Source organism: Equus asinus, chromosome 8, assembly GCF_041296235.1.
Source record: "Equus asinus isolate D_3611 breed Donkey chromosome 8, EquAss-T2T_v2, whole genome shotgun sequence".
Lineage (NCBI taxonomy): Eukaryota > Metazoa > Chordata > Mammalia > Perissodactyla > Equidae > Equus > Equus asinus.
The window spans coordinates 66,947,115-66,965,487 of NC_091797.1; the positions used below are offsets into that span (position 1 = coordinate 66,947,115).

The 18,373-nt window shown below is 53.8% G+C and overlaps 1 long non-coding RNA gene across 3 annotated transcripts; it reads left to right on the forward strand.

Annotated features, from left to right (window-relative positions):
- Positions 1-11,830: 11,830 nt before the first annotated feature.
- On the forward strand, positions 11,831-17,852 carry LOC123287039 (uncharacterized). Of its 3 annotated transcripts, XR_011505654.1 has the most exons (5): positions 11,831-11,954; positions 12,549-12,929; positions 13,325-13,441; positions 13,645-13,869; positions 14,947-17,852. It is a non-coding gene; the product is annotated as an uncharacterized lncRNA (long non-coding RNA). The 3 variants fall into 3 exon arrangements; XR_011505652.1 differs by lacking the exons at positions 11,831-11,954; positions 12,549-12,929 and having other exon boundaries at positions 12,953-13,441; XR_011505653.1 differs by lacking the exons at positions 11,831-11,954; positions 12,549-12,929 and having other exon boundaries at positions 12,956-13,441; positions 15,973-17,852.
- The last annotated feature ends 521 nt before the right edge of the window (positions 17,853-18,373 follow it).

An 18,373-nucleotide genomic window follows, 5' to 3' on the forward strand; every position in this document is an offset into this window, starting at 1 on the left:
GTAGGGGGATGGGGAGGAGAAGCCCCACGACTTGAACAATGACTTCGCGTCCAGCCCTCAGCCCTGCACCCTGACTTAACCAGCCCCTGTGGCCGAGGCTTCACGGGCCGCCCAGGCCAGGCTGCAGCCTGGAGGCCAGTTAAGTAAGTGGTCTTCCTAAACACCTCAGCGTTTGGTGAATTCGGCCTTTAAGTGCGCTTCCTCTGCTCAAGGAGCGGAGACGAACGCAGCGACAGTGACTCAGTTTGTCCCTGTGTGGGAAATGCCGGCGGCCCGGGTTTTGCGATCCACAGTGGTGCTCGGCGGCGTCTCCCCGAGGTCGCCGTCGGGCCCTCCCCTCGCTCCCTCGCGAGTCAGCCCAGGGAAGGGCAAACAGCTTGTTATGTAAATCGCAAATCGAACAGCGGTGGTGTTCCGGGCTCCCGCTTCGGGTGCGAAAGTTGCTGCTGTGAAATTGGGATCTGGCATGCGAAATGAAAGGAGGGGTGCCGTTTTACAAAGATCAACTTTCCACTGCTTTGCCTCTGGATATTAGCCAGGAAAAGATTCGCATTTGTGTTTTATAAGCTTACTCGGAAGCAAACCTCCAGTAAACGGCTTGATTGTATTCCAAGTACTTTACTGATTTTCTTATTGTTGTTAGTGGTGGTGTTTGAACAGTAAGGCGCAGAAATGAAGGCTTTGGGGGAATGGGTTACAGTTTTTATTTTCGGGCTGCAGTTTTTGATGTCCCTTTTGCTGCTCCACGGGGTGGTTCAGTCATCTGTCTTCCCCACAGCTCTTAACTCAGTCGGCAGAAATGCCCCGCAGGAAACCTCTGCCTCTTTCCTGACACCTCCAGTCCCTGCAGCCTGAAGGTCCCGGAGGCGACAGCGGTAATGGATGCTCGGTGGACTGTCGCTCGGCCCTCCCCGCCCCCACCCCCTCCCTGACCCGTCAGGCGGGGTTACAATTCCTGGGGCCCACCGAAGGGTTCTTAGCTCTGGGGAGGGGGCGTGACGTCACAGCGATCTTTAAAACAAGGCCTCCCGGGTCGCAGCGGTAGAAAAGCACCGGGAAGGGAGATGTGGCGAGCCCTCCAGGAAATGCCCGGATTCGGGAACGCGGTGACACCGCAGGAATGTGTGTGTGTGGGGGGGGAGGAGATGGTGCCTAACTCAGGTCACCAGGAGCCAGAGGAGTTTTTCCTTCTCTTTTTCCAAGTCAAGTAAAGGGATTAGTGGACGAGGCGGGGGGCCCCCCCGAGTCCGGGAAATGATTCTCGAGGGGCGTGAGCCCAGCCCGGGGTGCACAGCTTGCCCCGGGTCAGAGACCCCCCCGCGAACTTTCCCGCGTCCTCCTCAGCCCCGGCCAGCCGAATCGCCCCTGCGCCTTGCCCAGACCCATCCCCGCCCGCTGTTCCGGCTTATTCACTCCCTTGGCTCCGGCTTGTGCCCAGGAAGCCGGCCCGTCGGGGCAGGACCCCCGATTGCCGGCTCCGGGGTCCCCGCCAGGCCGAGGGGCTGCGGGGGAAAGGACAGGTAGGCTTAGAAGACGCGGGAAGAGGCTTCTCCTAGTGCAGCGACCCGGGGGCTCTGCACGCCCAGGAGGCAGCTGCACGTCCGCGGCCGTCTTACCGTCTTCCCCTTCGCCGCCGGGAGACCGAGGGGAAGATTAAGGCAATTATCCCAACCATGCGACTTGAACACACTCCCCACTAGACCGAAATCACCAAAAATTGGAGCGAAGTCCGTTTGGGGGGTGTCTTTGAGCTATTTAGATAATTGTCGTAGTTCTCCATCTGGGGCCGTTTGCGTAGACCAGAAGCCCGGGGTAGGTGAGGATATCCTGGTGTCAGTAACCGTTATTCGTTATCAAACCGTCAGCTCGGCAGGTAACGTTTGTCACTGGTGTGACTTTTCAGGGAGGGAGGAGGCTGGCCCGAGCGTCTGGGTGGCCGCGACGCCGGGCGATCCATTTCCATCTTCCGTCTCAGTTGAGGGGTCTCCGAGGAGACGTTCTGTTCATTCAGCCCCCTCCTTAGTAGAAAAATAATTCCTACAATAAATGAAAAGAGCGTTTGTTTTTCGATTGTGCTTTAAAGACAAAGTGACCTACAGTGCCTGTCCACACGATTAAACCAGTCGGATAGTTGCCCTCCTGGGGGCAGCCCTCCACACGGGGAGTTTACGGGATGGGGTAATTTAACGTCGTCCCCCAAGTCCCCAGGATGGGCCGCCCCGCTGATTACTCACACGGCAGAGAGCGCGCCAGCACCTGCTCGCGGTCACCCCTCGGGGCGGCCCAGCTGTGCCCCTCTGCGGGAAAGCCCCAGTCTCCCCGAGAGCTGCAAGAAAGGGCCACAGGGCCTGCGGGAAGTGCATCTTTGACCTTAGTGCCTGGCAGAGGTAGATGGAGATCAAAACTGTCACCTTTCATTAACAATCCAGGACAAGAATAACACTTCTAAAGGGGTGGCTCATCGGAAAGGACAAGTTGTGTGCGTGCGTGCCCACGGGCGCCTCAGTTTCTCCTCATCCAGGCCCCCAGCGACTCGGGGCAGACGCTGCACGCGGGGCCTGGAGAGGTAGAGGCCCCGCCGCCTCCCAGCTTCGCGACCTGGGCTCCTGTGGGGCGCGCTCTGCGCGGGCCGCAGCGGTCCTCGGGGCGCAGCGACGGCGGGCTGCGGGCGGGCGGCGGCCGCCAGAGGACAGCGGGCGGAGGCGCCTTCCCGGGGCCGGAGCGGAAGGCGCGCTCCAGCGCGGACGCGCCGTGGCTACGGGTGTTTGAGAAAAGGCTTTGATGGGCGGACAGACCCACGGACAGTTCGGAACGGCGGGCGGGGTGGCGGCGCCTGCACCTTGCTGGCGGCTGGGCCTGTGTCCTGCAGGCGGCGGGCGCTGCCCGGCTCTCCCGCCCCGCCGGGCGGCGGACCCAAGCGCCGGGGCTGCCGCCGGCCCTTCCTCCCTCCCGAAAGCGACGCTCGCAGTGCCCGAGTCTCGACGCCCCCGGCCCCTTCGCGGGCCCGGCGGGCCCGAGCTCCGAGACGTTGCTCCCGACGGCCCTCCGCCAGCCCGGGGCCTCCCAGCGCGCGGACGCCCGGCGGGGCCTGGCGGGCGCAAGGCGCGGTCAGCCTCGCCGCCCGGGCCTGGGGCGGGCAGCTGGAGCCGGCCGTCTGCCCCTCTCAGGGCGGGGACGAGGCCAGCACCGGGCGCGGGGCAGCAGGCCTCCCTCCCGAGGGCGGCTCGGCTGGAAGCGGTGGCCCGCTGGCCGGCGCCCCTGCCGCCCTCCGCCGGCTTCCCGCCTCTTCTCCGCGAGCGCAGGGCAGAGAAGAAGGGAGGTGCGGGAAGTTCCGAGGCCGCTGAGCAGGCCGGGGCTGGGCCCGAGTGCTGCGGGTCGCAGGCCCCCGCCAGTCCCACGCTCCGCGGCAAGGGCCCACCTGCCGCTCCGGGCTCCGGCCTGCCCTGGGCACCGCGCGTGCTCCGAGCGCCCCCTGCCGACCGCGGCCGGAGGCCCCACCGCCCCGCTCAGGCCGGAGCCTAGCCTGGGGAAGGGGCTCCTGAGGAAGGGGTCCCCCTGGGGGCGGTCACGCCGCTGGAGGGGGACCTCGCAGGGCCTGGCTCCTTGTTTTCGCAGCCTGCAACCTACCCAGGGTCCAGGCAAGAATAGTCTGTTTGTGAAGTCCCATGGGGACACCGACTCGGACTCGCAGGCACAGACCAGGGACGTTTTTTGTTCCTGGAGCCCGAGGTGACCTAGTACGAAGCTTACAGCCACCGGCTACATTCCTTCCAGGCGGCCTCTTTTAATTGATGTGCACGTTACACAAAAAGCAAGGCCGCTTCATCAAGTGAGTTACATTCTGGGAGATGCCAAGGAATGTATTTACTGGCAGCCAGGTTTGCCAATAAAAGTTGCAAACGAAGACCGCTGGTTTCCAGGAAAATGTACTTCTGTTTTTTAACCACTCTTTTAGTCTTAATTATGAAAAACTGAGCCTCCAAAGAACCAGTTTAGGGAACAGGACTAGTGAGTGGCAGCGATGGTGGCTCCTAGTGCGGTCTCACACCCCCACACGCATTTACACACCCTGCAAACAACCACGACAGCACAGCCCATGCACACTGCAGCTCTACCCACGCAGACTGGCCAATGTTTACATACACAGTAGACAGACACACGGCTAGACGCCGGAGCACAGAGAGGTATGCATTCGGATTAGTGCTATTTAGTTTGGAAGCGAAGATATAAGAAAAGATAAACTAAGGCAAATGGAGAGCAAATTTCCACAGCATATTAACTAGAAATAAATGTATGAAAGGAAAGGAGGCACTTGCTCCATCGTGTTTAGCTCTGGTTGCCCTGGTATTTTTTAAGGCCACTGGTTGACTGGGGTTAAACTATAAATTAAGGGCAACAGACAAACCAACCCAGAATTTACTCTGACTGAAGTCCCCTTTTGCTTGGGGTCACAAAGACTCCAGCTGGAATGAGAGACTCTCTCCACTCACCAAATGGGGCAACTCTTTGTTCCACCCAGAGCTCCACTCCTCCTCCAGACACTTGGTTTGGGGCAGAGCGTGAATGGGGATGAAGGGTGAATTTGTCTGGTGTGACAGCTGTCTGTTCTCAATCACAGACCCCTAAACAACAATAATAAGATGCACGGAGCACTATGTTGTCATTCTGCCCAGTGCTTTAAGTAATCATTTCGTCTGATCCTCACAAGGAGCCCATGTGGATTCTCTCACCTGCATCTTACACACGAGGACACGGAGTCTTAAAGAGAGCACGTAACTTGCCCAAGAACACAGCCCTTACAGTTTTACTTTGCTGTGTCTCATTGGATCTGAGATGTCATTTATGATAAAGTACATCACTTGTGTGCCACTAAGAGAAGAGAAAAACTATGAAACATCTTCAGTGGTAAGTCTTATCTCTATTTCAGATGTTAAAATGTGTATTTCAGGTCAATGATACATTGACTAATCCATTTAATCAACAAATATATGGAGGCTTTCCTTGTGTTCAGCATTATTCTAGCAGCTAGACGTATAACAGAATATCCTTTGCTGGACATCTTTATGAAGGTAAATATTAATAACTGTGGGGAAAATATTCATCCACATGAGTGCTTGGATCTGTTGCATTTGTATAAATACACTTGTCTTGCACTGGGCTGGTGTATCTGCACACATATGTTCTAGAAGTGCTCACAGTAGCGATCTGAGGGGGAAACCGGATAAGTACACGCACAGAAAAGTGCTGTATATTTGGGCACCACATTTCTATATAAAGTAATAAGGGTCCTGCTGGCTGATGCATTTGCTCTCATCTTCGATGCTCTCTGAGGGCTCCTCTCCTGGCTTTCCCTTCCATTTAGTTGTCCCAAGGAAGATTCTCCAGGAAACAGGCAGATGGAAGAAGGGAGGATCTTTCCTGCCCCCTCCCCCATTGGGCCCGCCCTTAACCTCAGCCCAGGCCCCTGCTTTCAGAGCAACCAGCCAGACAGGACCTTGCAGGCTAGGAAAGCTCAGGACATTGAGAGGAGACCCAAGCATTTCCGCTCTGTTCTCCTCACAAAATTCAGGAGGACGGAGGCTGGGGGAGGCGCTGGAGAGCAGAAGCTGAGTTCAGGCCTGGCTAACCTCCAGGACCCGGTGAGGAGACTGGCCTTCATCACAGTCATGCCATTCACATCACAGAGAGAGAAACTGAGGCTCATGGAAGAGAGTTGGTCCCAGGTTACCTCTTCTTAAGCGGTGGAGACAGGCCTCCCACCGAGGATTGGCAAAGTCCAGTCCAGCCTTCCCCAGCGCATCACCCTGGCTCCTCAGCCTGAAGTCCCACCAAGGCCCTGGTGTCTAAGCAGTGGAGGCCGCTGGCAAGTGGAGGCGGGGGACGCGGGGGGGGGGGGGGGGGTGGGGGGTGGGGTGGGGGGGGGCGGCATTCGAGCAGGGGAGGCCAGAGAGGTGGATGGAGAGAAGACGAATGGAGGCCTTTTTCCCTTTCCAGGAATACCTCCCCACCCAACTGGGACTTGGTCTGGGCCTGGCAGATTGACACGAAGGCCAATAGTGAGGTAGGAAGAGGGTCACCTCTGGGTGCCGAGCCAGAGGCGGCCCTAAGACCTCAACCAGGCCTGGGGAAGGGGGACACCGCCTCTCGGGAGCCTCTCCGGGAGCAAGGGGCTCTTCTTGCCCAAGGTGTCCTGGAGCCCCCAGTGGTGCCCACGGGCCCCTCTGCACCCGGATTTCCCGCGTCTTCCCGGGAAGAGCCAGGCGCGCCCAGCCCTGCCGAGTGTGTCCCCGCAGCTGGTGGCCGCAACAGGCGGTGGGCACCGCGGGCCAGACTCCCCTGGGGCCGCCCCACCCCCGCCCGCCACAGCGACAGTCTGCGCCGGTCCTGCTGCTCTTCGAGCCCAGCCAGCGTGGGCGCGCGCTCTCCCTTTGTCTCCCCGCGGCGCGGAGGAAGGCGCTCTTAGAGGCCGGGCTGTCGTGTTCACACAGGCGCGCACGGAATCCCGAAGCAGGGCCTGTGTTTAGTCTGTCTCGCTGACGTCCTTCCCGAACAGATGGGAAGAGGAAACGATTCTCTTAGCCGTTTTTCCCTGCACGGTACCCCGGCCCATCCATCATTTTCTCACCTAGCGTCCCCGGACGGCGACGTCTGCCCGCCTGCCGCGCCGCAGCGAGTCCGGGCCGCCGCCGCCGCGCTGCCGTCCTCCTGCGACGCGAAGCTGACGTTCCTGGACATGCCTGTGATGAAACGGGCTCCAGATTAGATAAGGCTAAATTACACTTTTATAAGGTGCCAGGATCGTCTTAGGAGACATTCTCTTTTTATTTGTGAGTGTGTGCCTGTAGTAATAGTTTGTTTTTATACTTCTCTCTCTTCTAAAGTAGACAACATATTCACACACTGGGACTTCCTGGGAGCGGACCCCTCACTGCCCAAAGCGGGGAAGATCAGTCCCTGGCCAAGAAAGAGCAAGTCGCTCCAAGTTGCTGACTTCTGGGAACCGGCCCAGTCAGCCAGGCAGAGCTGTTTGGCTTTTGTGTGTGGTATTCCACGTGGTGCCTGTGCCATCTGAAGAAACACCCATAGTAGTTTTCATTGTTTGCCTTTATGAGTATGTGCTATCAAAGATTATTTGTTAGGTGTATTTGTTTTAGTAAGGAACGCGGCCAAAGGCGGGCAGACGTGCCACTGGGAAAATGTTTTGGCAGGAGCCGGCAGGGGTTTTACATAATAGGAAAACAAAGGGCTCCACCCACCTCACGTCCAGGCAAACACAGTCACAGATTTTGTTTAACATCGGTCACATTGTCTACTGTCTGCTGGAAGTGGGTTAGTTTTCTAGTAAACATCGCTGTCATCGATGTCAACTGTTTTTTCTGGAATGGGCTCAGACTTAGATTGTGACGCTTTGTCCATGTTAGTTCATCTTTGGATATTTTAAAAGAGGGCTGATGCAGTGCAATAACACTTCCTTTTATTTTAAAATAAATTTTGAAAAAATATGTTTCATATTTCTTCTTAGTATGGCAAGTTTTGAATCTCCCTTAATTATGCATGAAAAGGAGTAAAATAAACAAGGTTTTTTTTTTAACTCTTTTTTCCCTTCTCTTGCTGGTCTGTCCGTCAGCTTTCCGGATGATATCTATACAGATTTGCCGATTTCAGGGAGATTCAATTATCAGAAGGTGTTCACAGTCTGTTGTAAGTTTCATAAAAGGAGAGTTGTACTTTTTCTGACTATGCCAAACATTTTCCAAGTGGGTATTTAGAACCCAGAAAGCGTCCCCTAGCAGATGAGAGTAATATTAAATACAGGTCAAGTGTTGGATTCAAACTTCTTGGCAATGTCCCTTTAAAAACAAATTTCTCTGATATGCCTAGATCTGCTTTTCCAATATTAGCATAACTTTCAGTTTTATCCACCAGACAAACAAATATTGTGCGTCTCCATTAGGTGGAAAAAGAAAATGATGGGTATATAACTTGTTCTTTCTCTTATGAAAAGTTTGCGTTTTGAATAGTTCACTCTGTGAATGTCTTGATAGATTCAATTCCCGCTCCCCCCCCCCCCCCCCCCCCCCCCCCCCGCCACTGTGCCCCATTTCTGGCCATTTACTATCATGTTTAAAATTTGAAGTTAGCTGCGTGTGGGGCATGGGAGGAGAGAACAGAGGTGAGATCAGAAGAGAGATGAAACCGAGGACAAGTGTGATGGGTCTTTTCTTGATACCACTTTCTCTTAGAAAGCATGTGACTGCAGTTAATAATTCTATCCTATTTTGAGGGGCTTATTAATGATCATATGGGGCAAAGAGGCTGCAGGGAGGACCCCTTGTTCTCCTGGCTGATGATTCAGTCTCAGACCCCACGGGGAACCCCTAGGGCTGTGCGGGGAGACCTGGGGAGGGCCGGCTGGAGAGAGATATATGTGTGTGTGTGTATATAATTTTTTCCCCTGGGAGGGGTGTTGGGTTATTTTTGTTCAAGCATGCCTTTTTTTTTTTAAGATACACGAACGCTCCAACACTTCAGTGCAAATTGCTTCTATAGCATCCATTTTCCTCCACTAGAGACACCGTGTCCTTGGGGAGGGGAAGGCAAATGGCGGGGGGGGGGGGGGGGGGGGGGAGGGGGGGGGTTGGCGAAGCGGAGGCCACAGATGGAGCGAGAAGAGGAGAAGAGCGTTGTAGAGATCCGCACTCCTTCACTCCTTTCCTACAGCAGGTCCATGTTGGGGGGCCCTGCAAGATCATTCCTGGCATCGGAAGCCATGGAATGGAGTGTCCCAAAGGTGGAGGACTACGAGAAGCCAAGCCTCTTGTCAGGAGCAGAAGAGAATCAGAGGGTAGGGAGGTCTCTGCGCTGCGCCGCCATGCCCAACGCCGGCGCGCAAATGTCCACGCCTGACGTAAGGCGTTGCTCCTACTAGCGTTTAGGAACCTCCTGGGGGGCCTTCTTGTGGAGGCCACCGGAGGCGGGGAAGCACGCGTGAAAGGCAGTCCTGGGGCGGGGAAGCCGCCGCACGTCTGCTGGGCCAGCAGGAGCCCCGCCGGCCTCGCCTGCCCTTTCCTGGGGGCGGGGTCCCACTGGAGGAGGGTCACCGGTACCTTCCTTGGCTGGTCCGGCGCTGGCGCTCGCTGCCCTCACCCTCTCTCTGCGCCGAGTGTGGGTGTTCTCCGTGAATACTTTCCACCTCTTTGCCGAGTTACGAGTTACATGTCTGCTTGGTCCAATTTCTGCCCACATTCGGTATGCACCATGAAAGGCCATTTTTCTTTTTGAAGCGGATCCAAAATAATACACATGATGAAGTGCAGGCAGAATGCCTGTGGAAAAAACTAACTTCTCCCAATTATTTCAATGGAACGAAATGGTTGGGCGCTGCAAGCAGAATCCGACAGAGAAATGAAACCTTCCCCCATTTCAGGTCGAGGCGTCACCCCAGAGGGTAGCCAAGGGGACTCTGCTGGCCCAGAGCCCAGAGCAGCAGGCCGGCCCTGCCAGGTCAGGCGCTCCGAGCAGGCACAGGACGTCAACCAAGAGGTGCCCAGTGGTGCCTCAGTTTGCCTTGCTTCCAAGGCAGAGAATAATGCCTGCCTCTTACTTAACTTAAAAGAGGGGGCCAGCTAGGTGGCACAGGGGTTAAGTTCCCACATTGTGCTTCGGTGGCCCTGGGTTCGCCGGTTTGGATCCGGGGTGTGGACCTAAGCACTACTTGGCAAGCCATGCTGTGGTAGGCGTCCCACATATAAAGCAGAGGAAGATGGGCATGGATGTTAGCTCAGGGCCAGTCTTCCTCAGCAAAAAAGAGGAGGATTGGCAGCAGATGTTAGCTCAGGGCTAATCTTCCTCAAAAAAAAAAAGTTAAAAGACGGATTTTTATGAGATGATCTCAATGGAGAACTTTTGGAATGGCTTTCAGAAAAGAAACTGTGTAAATACAGGAAATTAAAGACCGAAGATTATAAATAGTAAATGGAAGAGGGTGCTCGTGCTCTGAAGTTGCAGTGCCTGTCGCTGGAGTTTCCTGTTTCTGCCCTGGCCTGCACACGCCGACGGGAATTGTGTGTTCCAGTCTGATTCTGCTGAGAAAGGAGGCTGCAACTCAAGAGCCCGGAGCATGGCCCCGCGGGGAGGCCGGTCAAGGGCAGAGCCGCGGAGGGAGCCCCTGCATCAGAGCCTCGCTGCCCCGCGCGGCCGCGGGGGTCTGTGTGAACCCGCTCTCTGAGCTTAGCAGAAATCCTGTTACCGTGCGCTATGGAGGGAGCTGTAAAGTCTAGGGGAAACGTCCTTTGTGTATTGCAGTAGATATTTCGATTTGTAAATATACATGGATTACACAGTCTACTGCAGTGTAAGTTGGGTGTTAAACACAACTGAGGTTTTTAACAGTGCAAACTTTGAAGCAAAAACTTTGAAGAAACTCTTGGAGGCTAATAAATGTCCGTCAAAGAGAACATCAACTTAATGGAATCACGAAAAATCGTAATTAGGAGGCCCTTGCAGAGTAGAAAATGGCGAACCACTCACGAGTCCTGTGGACAGAGAATGTCAAAGAAAAGGCAAAATGAAAGTGGCCGTTAGGGTAGCGGGGTGACGCCTCCTTCCATCTAACCATTTCTTTCATGTATGATTAGATAAGTGTTTAAATTTTAAAGTGGGAAAATAGAATTTGGAAAAGCATTGTTTGCATTTGAGATATCCAATTACATCAAGAGGCCTGGAAATTCACCCCCCGCCCCCCCCCCCCCAACAGGTTTAGGGCGGGCAGAGGGCCTCACGGGGAGGTCCGGGTGTTGGTGGGGGAAGGAGAGGTGTAAATGGCCCCAAGTAATTTGGTGAGAGGAAGAGATAAACAAGGGGCCTAAAGGGCCTGGCAAGGCGGGGGCGGGTGGGGGGGGGGAGGGTGGAACTTAGCTACTCCCAGGACCTGGGCATCGAATTTCCATAAAGCCCTTTATCTCCTTCTGCTGCGATGTTATCTCGCCTTTAAAATGCTAAATCGTTTATATAACGTTTGCTGATTCACAAAAGGAAGGCGCTGCAGATAAACATGAAAACAGAGCGGGGCAGCTCAGGGGGAACACGCTTGGGGTATGGACTTCCTTCTGGCTTTGCACGAATCTTCTCTCTGGGCCTTGAGTGAGGTCGCGGGGGGTCGGGGGAAGAAGTCTGGGTGCTTCGGAAGAAGCGAGGCTTGTATGGGAGAGAGCTGACTGCCTGTGGGTGTTCTTCTGGTTTTCCTGGGCTGGGTGTGCGTGCGTGTGTGTGTGTGTGTGTGTGCGCGCGCTCTGGCTTCCCAGTGAGAGAATTTTCACGAGGACTCCCTGTCTAGGCAAGCCGGCTATTGGCGCTGCACCCTGTGTGCTGTTACCCGGGGAAGAGGAGCCCAGTTCTTGTGTGATGTTAGCCTTAAACAGAACGGAGGTGGCGAGAAGAATCAAAAAGTTTGCCGTGTTCAACAACAGCCCAGAAACTTTTATCGCTCGTTAGCATTTACGGAAAAGAAATCATTAAAAAATCCATAATCAGTCGCTTTACATTTGTTTCATGCAACCGGTGGTGCTTTATATGGAGTTAAAAATTAAAGTTTCCATATTTTGTACTTATTTGCTGCAAAGTTAGTTGTCATGGTTTTTTATGTATTGATGCTGTGTTCTCATGTCTCAATAAATTCGAATGGGATCCAGTTTTGAAGACTGAGACCAATGGTTTTCGCTTGGTCTAAATTTCTTGATTCCAGAAGAATGTATTGACAGAAATTTATTTCCAACTCCTCCCCGCCCCCCCCCCTTTTTATTTTTTCTTTTCTCAGGGAATCCAGACTGTGGGTCCTTTAACGCGCTGACCTGCGGGGACTGTGGTGGAGCTCTGCCGCCATCTAGTGGCAATAAAGGAGAGGTGCGCCTCCGAGCCCCCGGAAAGCCAAGGACGTTTCACCCAGGCCAGGCGAGGTGTGTTTGCCAAGCAAAGCCCTTGACTTTTACGGCGAAATATTTTCAAGTCAAGAGCCTTCCCACTGGATTTGGAATGGCAGTATAGCACATGGGCTTTACTGCTGGGTTCTTAGCCTGACTCCAGCTCAGTAGGGAGAAGGGGTAGCTGAATTTCATAGTGTCAAATTAGGGTCTGTTTTGGTAGGTCTGTTTCCCTTCAGTGGGCAAAAAAGCCGTAAACGAACTTGCATTACCTTGCTTTCTACTTTGGTCCATCCATCTCCAAATCCAAATGTACCCTTGAGAGGCAACCGAGGCCCAGAAACGTTCAAAATGTTTGCGGGTCACACAGCTCTGCAGGCAGATGTGAGGGCTGTGCCCGTGCACTTCTGGTCACATACTCCCTAAGCCGATTTTGGAAACACTGTATTCCCTCCTTAAAGGAGGCGCCCTGAACCAAGCTCCTGTGCTGCGTGTGCGGGGGGCGGGGGGGGGGGGAGCGTGGGGCGCCGAGCAGCAGCCCCGGCAGGCCAGCTTTGGAGAAGCGTGTGTGTGGAAGTTCAGGGTCTAGAAGTTGGGTTCCCTGACTCTCCGTCCTCGCGCCTGCTGCAGAGTCTCTGTCTGGGGTACAGCCCTCACCACACGGCGCCGTCAGAGGGGACATTGAGGAGGGACGAGGCGGTTAGCATCTCCTCCGATGCAGCGCTGCCTTCCTGAATCAGGCAGACCCGGCCCGGGCCTTGCTGTGGAGGAACCAGGCGACGCCGGGACCCCGTGGGGCCTTCACCCAGGCTGGGCTGTCCCCCCAAGGTGCTGCCCACGGCGTCCCTGGACCTGAGCCGGAAGCTGGTGCGCTCCGTGGGGATGCTTCCAACCCAGCCCGCTGACGTTTTCCAGCCGTCCTGGCAGCTGAAGATTCAATGTGTCACCTAGAAACCCAGCCCTTGGAAAAAATCTCAACTGTGTTCCACGTGAGGGGCCATGGGTGGCCAGGTTAGTTAATTTAAATAATTAACTTACCATAATTGTTCATATTTGATGATTAATATTAATATAATAATTTAAATAAAACGCGCGTTCGTAACTTTCTTGGATGACTCCCTGGCCTCGCGCAAGGCTCCCTGTCGTCTCTGAGCGCCTTCGTCTAGTCTTTCTCGGCTCCTTGGACGCAGCGGCGTCCCGAGCGCTTCCCGAGCGGCGGCGCTGTGGCCGGCGGGGCTGCTCGCCGCTGCGCCCCGCACAGGCCGTTCCTCTGCTCTCGGCCGTGCGGTGCCCGGGGCGGAAGCCCTGCAGCTGGAGACTGGCTTCCGCCTGCCGGTGGGCAGGAGGGGCGGCAGGTGGCGGTGGTGCTGGTGGGGAAGGGTGACCGATGTGACCTCTCCTGGAAGGTTTTCAGGATGCACGTGTTGACTTTTGACTTCCAAGTCCCAAAGCTCGCTTCAGTAGTTCCAGGCGGTTATGACGGTGGCTCGCTGGCCTGAATGATCTTAATCACGAAAGCACTTGTAAGTTATTTTTTATTTTAATTTTTTTGATCAAATAAGTTTTATGTGTTATTTATGAGAAAGACACTTAAGGATTTAAATAAACCTTTAAAATATTTACATTTTTACTTCTGACGTTTTGTTTTACACCTTTTGAAAACAGGAGCTTTTCTGTTCTCCCTTTGCACTTTTATAACGTTTGTGGTTTTTATTGCATGTTTCAGGTGTACAGCTTTATAATTCGACGTCTGTGTGCACTACACAGCGCTCCCCGCCACCGCCTGCTTCCCACCCTCACCGCGCCGCCCACGCGCGGTGGTCAGCTGGCCGGCCGGCGCCGCTGGCTGGTGGCCTCCCCGAGACACGCAGGCACCGAGACTTCCGTGGGGACCGAGGCGTCCGGGTCCTGCCCCTCACTCCTCCCCCTGCTCGTGGCCCCGACGGACCAGGTCGGCACGGAGGGCGCGGAGGTCTGCTTCCCAGATGGGAGCAGGGCCCGGAGGCGAGCGTGGGGCGGGGGCGGCGGGGAGGCTCAGCCGGGAAGGGCGGGCGGCCAGACCCTCCCGGCAGAGCCTGAGCGGCCGCCCGGCGCCGCCACCCGCCGCCCCGGGGCTGTGCTTCGCTCCCCGCAGACTCCCTGCCCAGGGACTGCCTGAGCGGAGTGACAGACAAAGTCTTTATGAGCTGGGGAAAGTGTGTAATTTGTTCGGAAGAACATAAAGCTCATTGTTGTCCTCCGGCTGTGGGTGGCTGAAGGCGCACCAGCCTCCGGCTCAGGTCCAGGGACGCCGTGGGCAGCACCTTGGGGGGACAGCCCAGCCAGGGTGGAGGCCCCACTGGGTCGCCTGGTTCCTCCACAGCAGGGCCCGGGCCGAGTCTGCCTGATTCAGGAAGGCAGCGCTGCCGCGGAGGAGATGCTGACAGACTCTGAGGGAGGCTCAGCACTTTGTCTCCTTTCCCGAGCAAATTGTCCACGGAATTTAATAGAATTCTAGCCATTTAGTAGTGAAAGACAAAATAGGACTTTCTTCCCCAGGAGTTTTAAAAAGGCATTTTATTAAAGACTAACCCTTGACAAGTTTCCTTGGCATTTTGAATCATACAGAATTCATAATACACCCTGCAAATTTGTGTGTTAATCAGAAGCGTTCAGTCCCACTCAGATGTAGACCTTAAACACCGGCACTTTCTGCCCTCCATCCTCTGGGTTGTCACCTTGCCAGCCCCGCAGCTTGCAGGGGTGGAGGCTGACAGCCGGTGTCTTAACCCTTCCCTGGGAGAGTCCCCAGCAAGAGGGTGAATTCTCCTCCAGGAGCAGCTAAGTGTGCTGCAGGCACTGATGCGGCTTCAAGAAAGCTGGTAGCCGGGTTAACCTGCACTGGCCAGCAGTTTCTTTCTTGGCCAGACAGTCATTTTTTTCTGCCTTCGTCTGGCTTTGTTCTCTTTTTTTAAGCAACATAGTGAAGACATTTTCTTTTAAATCGTTTCTCTCTCTCTCTCTCTCTCACACACACACACACACACAGGCACACGGATTCACCTGTGGAAGCCACAGAACATTTGTGGCCCAAGAAGATTCAAGCGACAGCAAAATGAAGACTAATCAAGTCAGGGGACGCTTCCTTTTCCTACAACCAGACTCCAGTACCCCAGAATCTGTGTTTGTGAAAACTCCAGAGGAAGACAAACAACACTTCCTCCAGTGCTCCCCTCTTGCCTCGTCCCCCTAAAGTCTTTCCATTTTCTTGCCGTGTCCCCCTGTTCCCTCTGTAGAAGCCAGCACAGTTTCTGCGGCCGGCGAGTGGGCAGGCAGGGGGGCTGACGGAGACAGGGGAAGGCACCTACCTGAGGCTTCCTTCTTGTGAAGAGGACTCGAGGCCTTCCGGCCCTCTGGGACCAGCTCCTCTGGACAAAGATGGCGGGCCTGGGCTTCCTTTGGCTTGGTGCCGGGTGTATACAAACACGGCAGATTACCACGGGTCCCAGTTCATCGGATATATTCCTGGGGTGGGAGCAGCCTCGTTGGGCTTCCAGAAAACTCACCCAAGGAGGAAAAGCTCGTTCTGAGACAGATGAGGCTGAGGAGATGGGTTTTGTGCCTGTTTTTCTTGCGCCCATTGTGTGTTTGCACAAGCCAAGCAAACCCCCTTGTGAATCATTTTGATCCTCGCAAACTCTCGGCACAGCTCTCAAAATTGCCCAAGGACCTTTCCATCAGTTCAAAGAAAAAATGTGTTGTTTTAGTCTAGCAACGTATCTCTTTATAGCCACAGATTATCACAGCATGGAGGGAGCATTGCACACCTGCAGGGAGGGGGCGGGGCGCCTGGTCGTAAAGGGCTTTTTTGGGTAGCGTATTTTTCACTGAATATAGTTGAAAATCACTTATTTGGCTATAGCCTTCTATTCACGGGCCGACTCTAGAAACATGTATTTTTTTTAAAGATTGAACAAAATTACCTTGCTCAGGATTTGCATGGGGTTGGTGTGGAGGCCACGGAGAGTGTGCTGGGGGAGTGGGTGCCCAGGGCTTCAACCTCTCTTCCTTTCAGGACCAAATGCGTGCCGCTTGGTGGCCGCGGAGCTCCATGATGGCTGAGGTGCACCAGCCGATGCTGTCTGTGAGGCTGTCCTGCGACCGCGATGGCTCCTCCACGGTAGCAAGCTCACTCTGAAGTCTCGAAGCTGTGTGGCGGCGGCCATGGGGCCGTGGGGGAGGTGCCGGGGACAGGAGCCAGCACTGTGTGAACGCAGGCCTCAGCAGCAAAGGACCTCCTGACTCTTGAGAGAAAAGGGAGAAGTTGCAATGTCTGAAAAATGTTTGGTAACGTTGGCAAACCTTTCTAAGATTGTTTGAAGTTACGGTGGCACTTGATGATCACATTTTAAACACAGTAGATCTCGACTTAAAATGAGCCCAGGTAAGAACAACACTTTAGAGCAGCAGACTCAGGACGTGAGTAAAATGCTGCCTTCTGGGGCATCACCTGGTTGTTTCAGCCAGGAGTCGAGGAGAACTTCATGAAGGTAGGAATAAAGGAGGTTCATCTGCAGTAGGGCGTCAACAGAGCGGCTGCAGACTCAGCTCCCCACGTGCTCTGCCAGCAGGGGCCACGTTTCCCCACGCGCTGTGCCAGCGCAGGCCATGACGCCTGCTGCTCACCGGGGCTGCTCGCACCACCGGAGCTCTGGCATCTCGCTGTGGTCAGGCTCGGCGGCAGCAGCATGCCCACCTTCCTGAGGCAATCCTGTTCAACTTGACTGAGAGTCTTTCCTGGAAGGAAACTTTGCTCCTAGCTCCTCAAATATAATGCAGTAGATTTTCGGAAGTTAGGCTCTATAACATCACTATGTACTCTGATTTAGCGACTCCTGTGCCACTGCCCCTGAGAGAAGTAGAAGGGTGGGTTCAGTGAGACTCTGGTCACGGCATTTTCATGAGCAGATCCACACACAACCTTGTTTCATGCGTGTTTCTGTTTAGACACCTTCTTTAATGCATAGTGTGGATTCAGCACCTTTGAGCTCACAGCCTGAACGACACTCGTCTAGCACGTCTTCTTTTTCCTTGAGGTACATCCCAGCCCCATACGTACTTCAACACTCTGCTTGGGGTCATTTTAAACAGTGACATCACCAACAAAAAGCACAAAAATGCAAAAACAAGGACACTAGGTAGACTGTGAAATGGACACGTTTACAGCGTGAGAGCTGAACCAAGCAGGTGGAGCATCATCTTTCTCAACCTCACCTGAGACCACGTGCACCAGCAGGCTCTGCGTTGTTACAGTTCTGCACATGTCCACGAATGAGCCCGAAAACTCTGAGGGCACTGATTTTGGGGTTACAAATGAATTTTATCGAGTAAGAGAATTTGCAAATATGCAATCCGTCAATTATGAGGATTGACTATATATTGATGAAACCAACGTGCATTTTTAAGCTCTCCTGATTCTGGGTAATGATTATTATTTGGTAACTTAATTTTTGGTCTTATCTAATGTCAAAGCAAAGATAATTACCATTTGAAAAATTAACTGCATTTATACAGTGTTTTGTTAATAAAGACAGATGGTTTTGAAAATATCTCTTTACCCTTCTCTCTCCTTGAAGTCAGTGATCTCTTTTGTTTTGTCTTTCTAAATCCATCAAAAAAAGTTGTTCATTGGGTCAGCTGGTGGCCAAATGGTTAAGTTCACGTGCTCTGCTTTGGCTGCCCAGGGTTTCACCAGTTCGGATCCTGGGTGTGGACCCAGCACTGCTCATCAAGCCATGCTGAGGCGGCGTCCCACATAGCACAACCAGAAGGACCTACACCTAGAATATACAACTATGTACTGGGGGGCTTTGGGGAGAAAAAGAAGGAACCAAAAAAGGAAAAGATTGGCAACAGATGTTAGCCCAGGTGCCAATCTTTGAAAAGAAAGTCACTCACCAAACACCCTCTGCTTTTCTGGATATGACCGGCCCAGGTATTAGCCTAACTTGCTACTCACCAACGACAGAGTTTTGGCTTGTCCTAAAGACAGTAATTTCATTGTTGTTGAACTATTGAATATGAGTGTATTCAATATACTAGGATGAGTGCATTATTTCACTTGGAGATGGTGTTTTTGCCCTTTGGAGCTATACTGGGAAAACATATTTCAAGCAAAGAATCTCTTTCAGGAGTCCTTTTCACATTTTCATGGCAAGGAAGGCTTATCGATTTTCTCCAAAGTGAGATTGTGAAACTGTCCCTCTAGGGCACCATTTCCTGAAGTGAGATCCATAAACACTGGTCATGTGGATTATGCAACTGGAGAAATTTGGGAAATTCTGAGCAAAGTCAAACTTGCTTCTCTACCACAGGCCTTCTCAGAGCCTTTAACTGCTAATGTACATTTTGAAACTCCACGTGGTACGTAGTGTCCCACACAGAGCTGACCATGGAATTATCCCCCCGACCCTTGT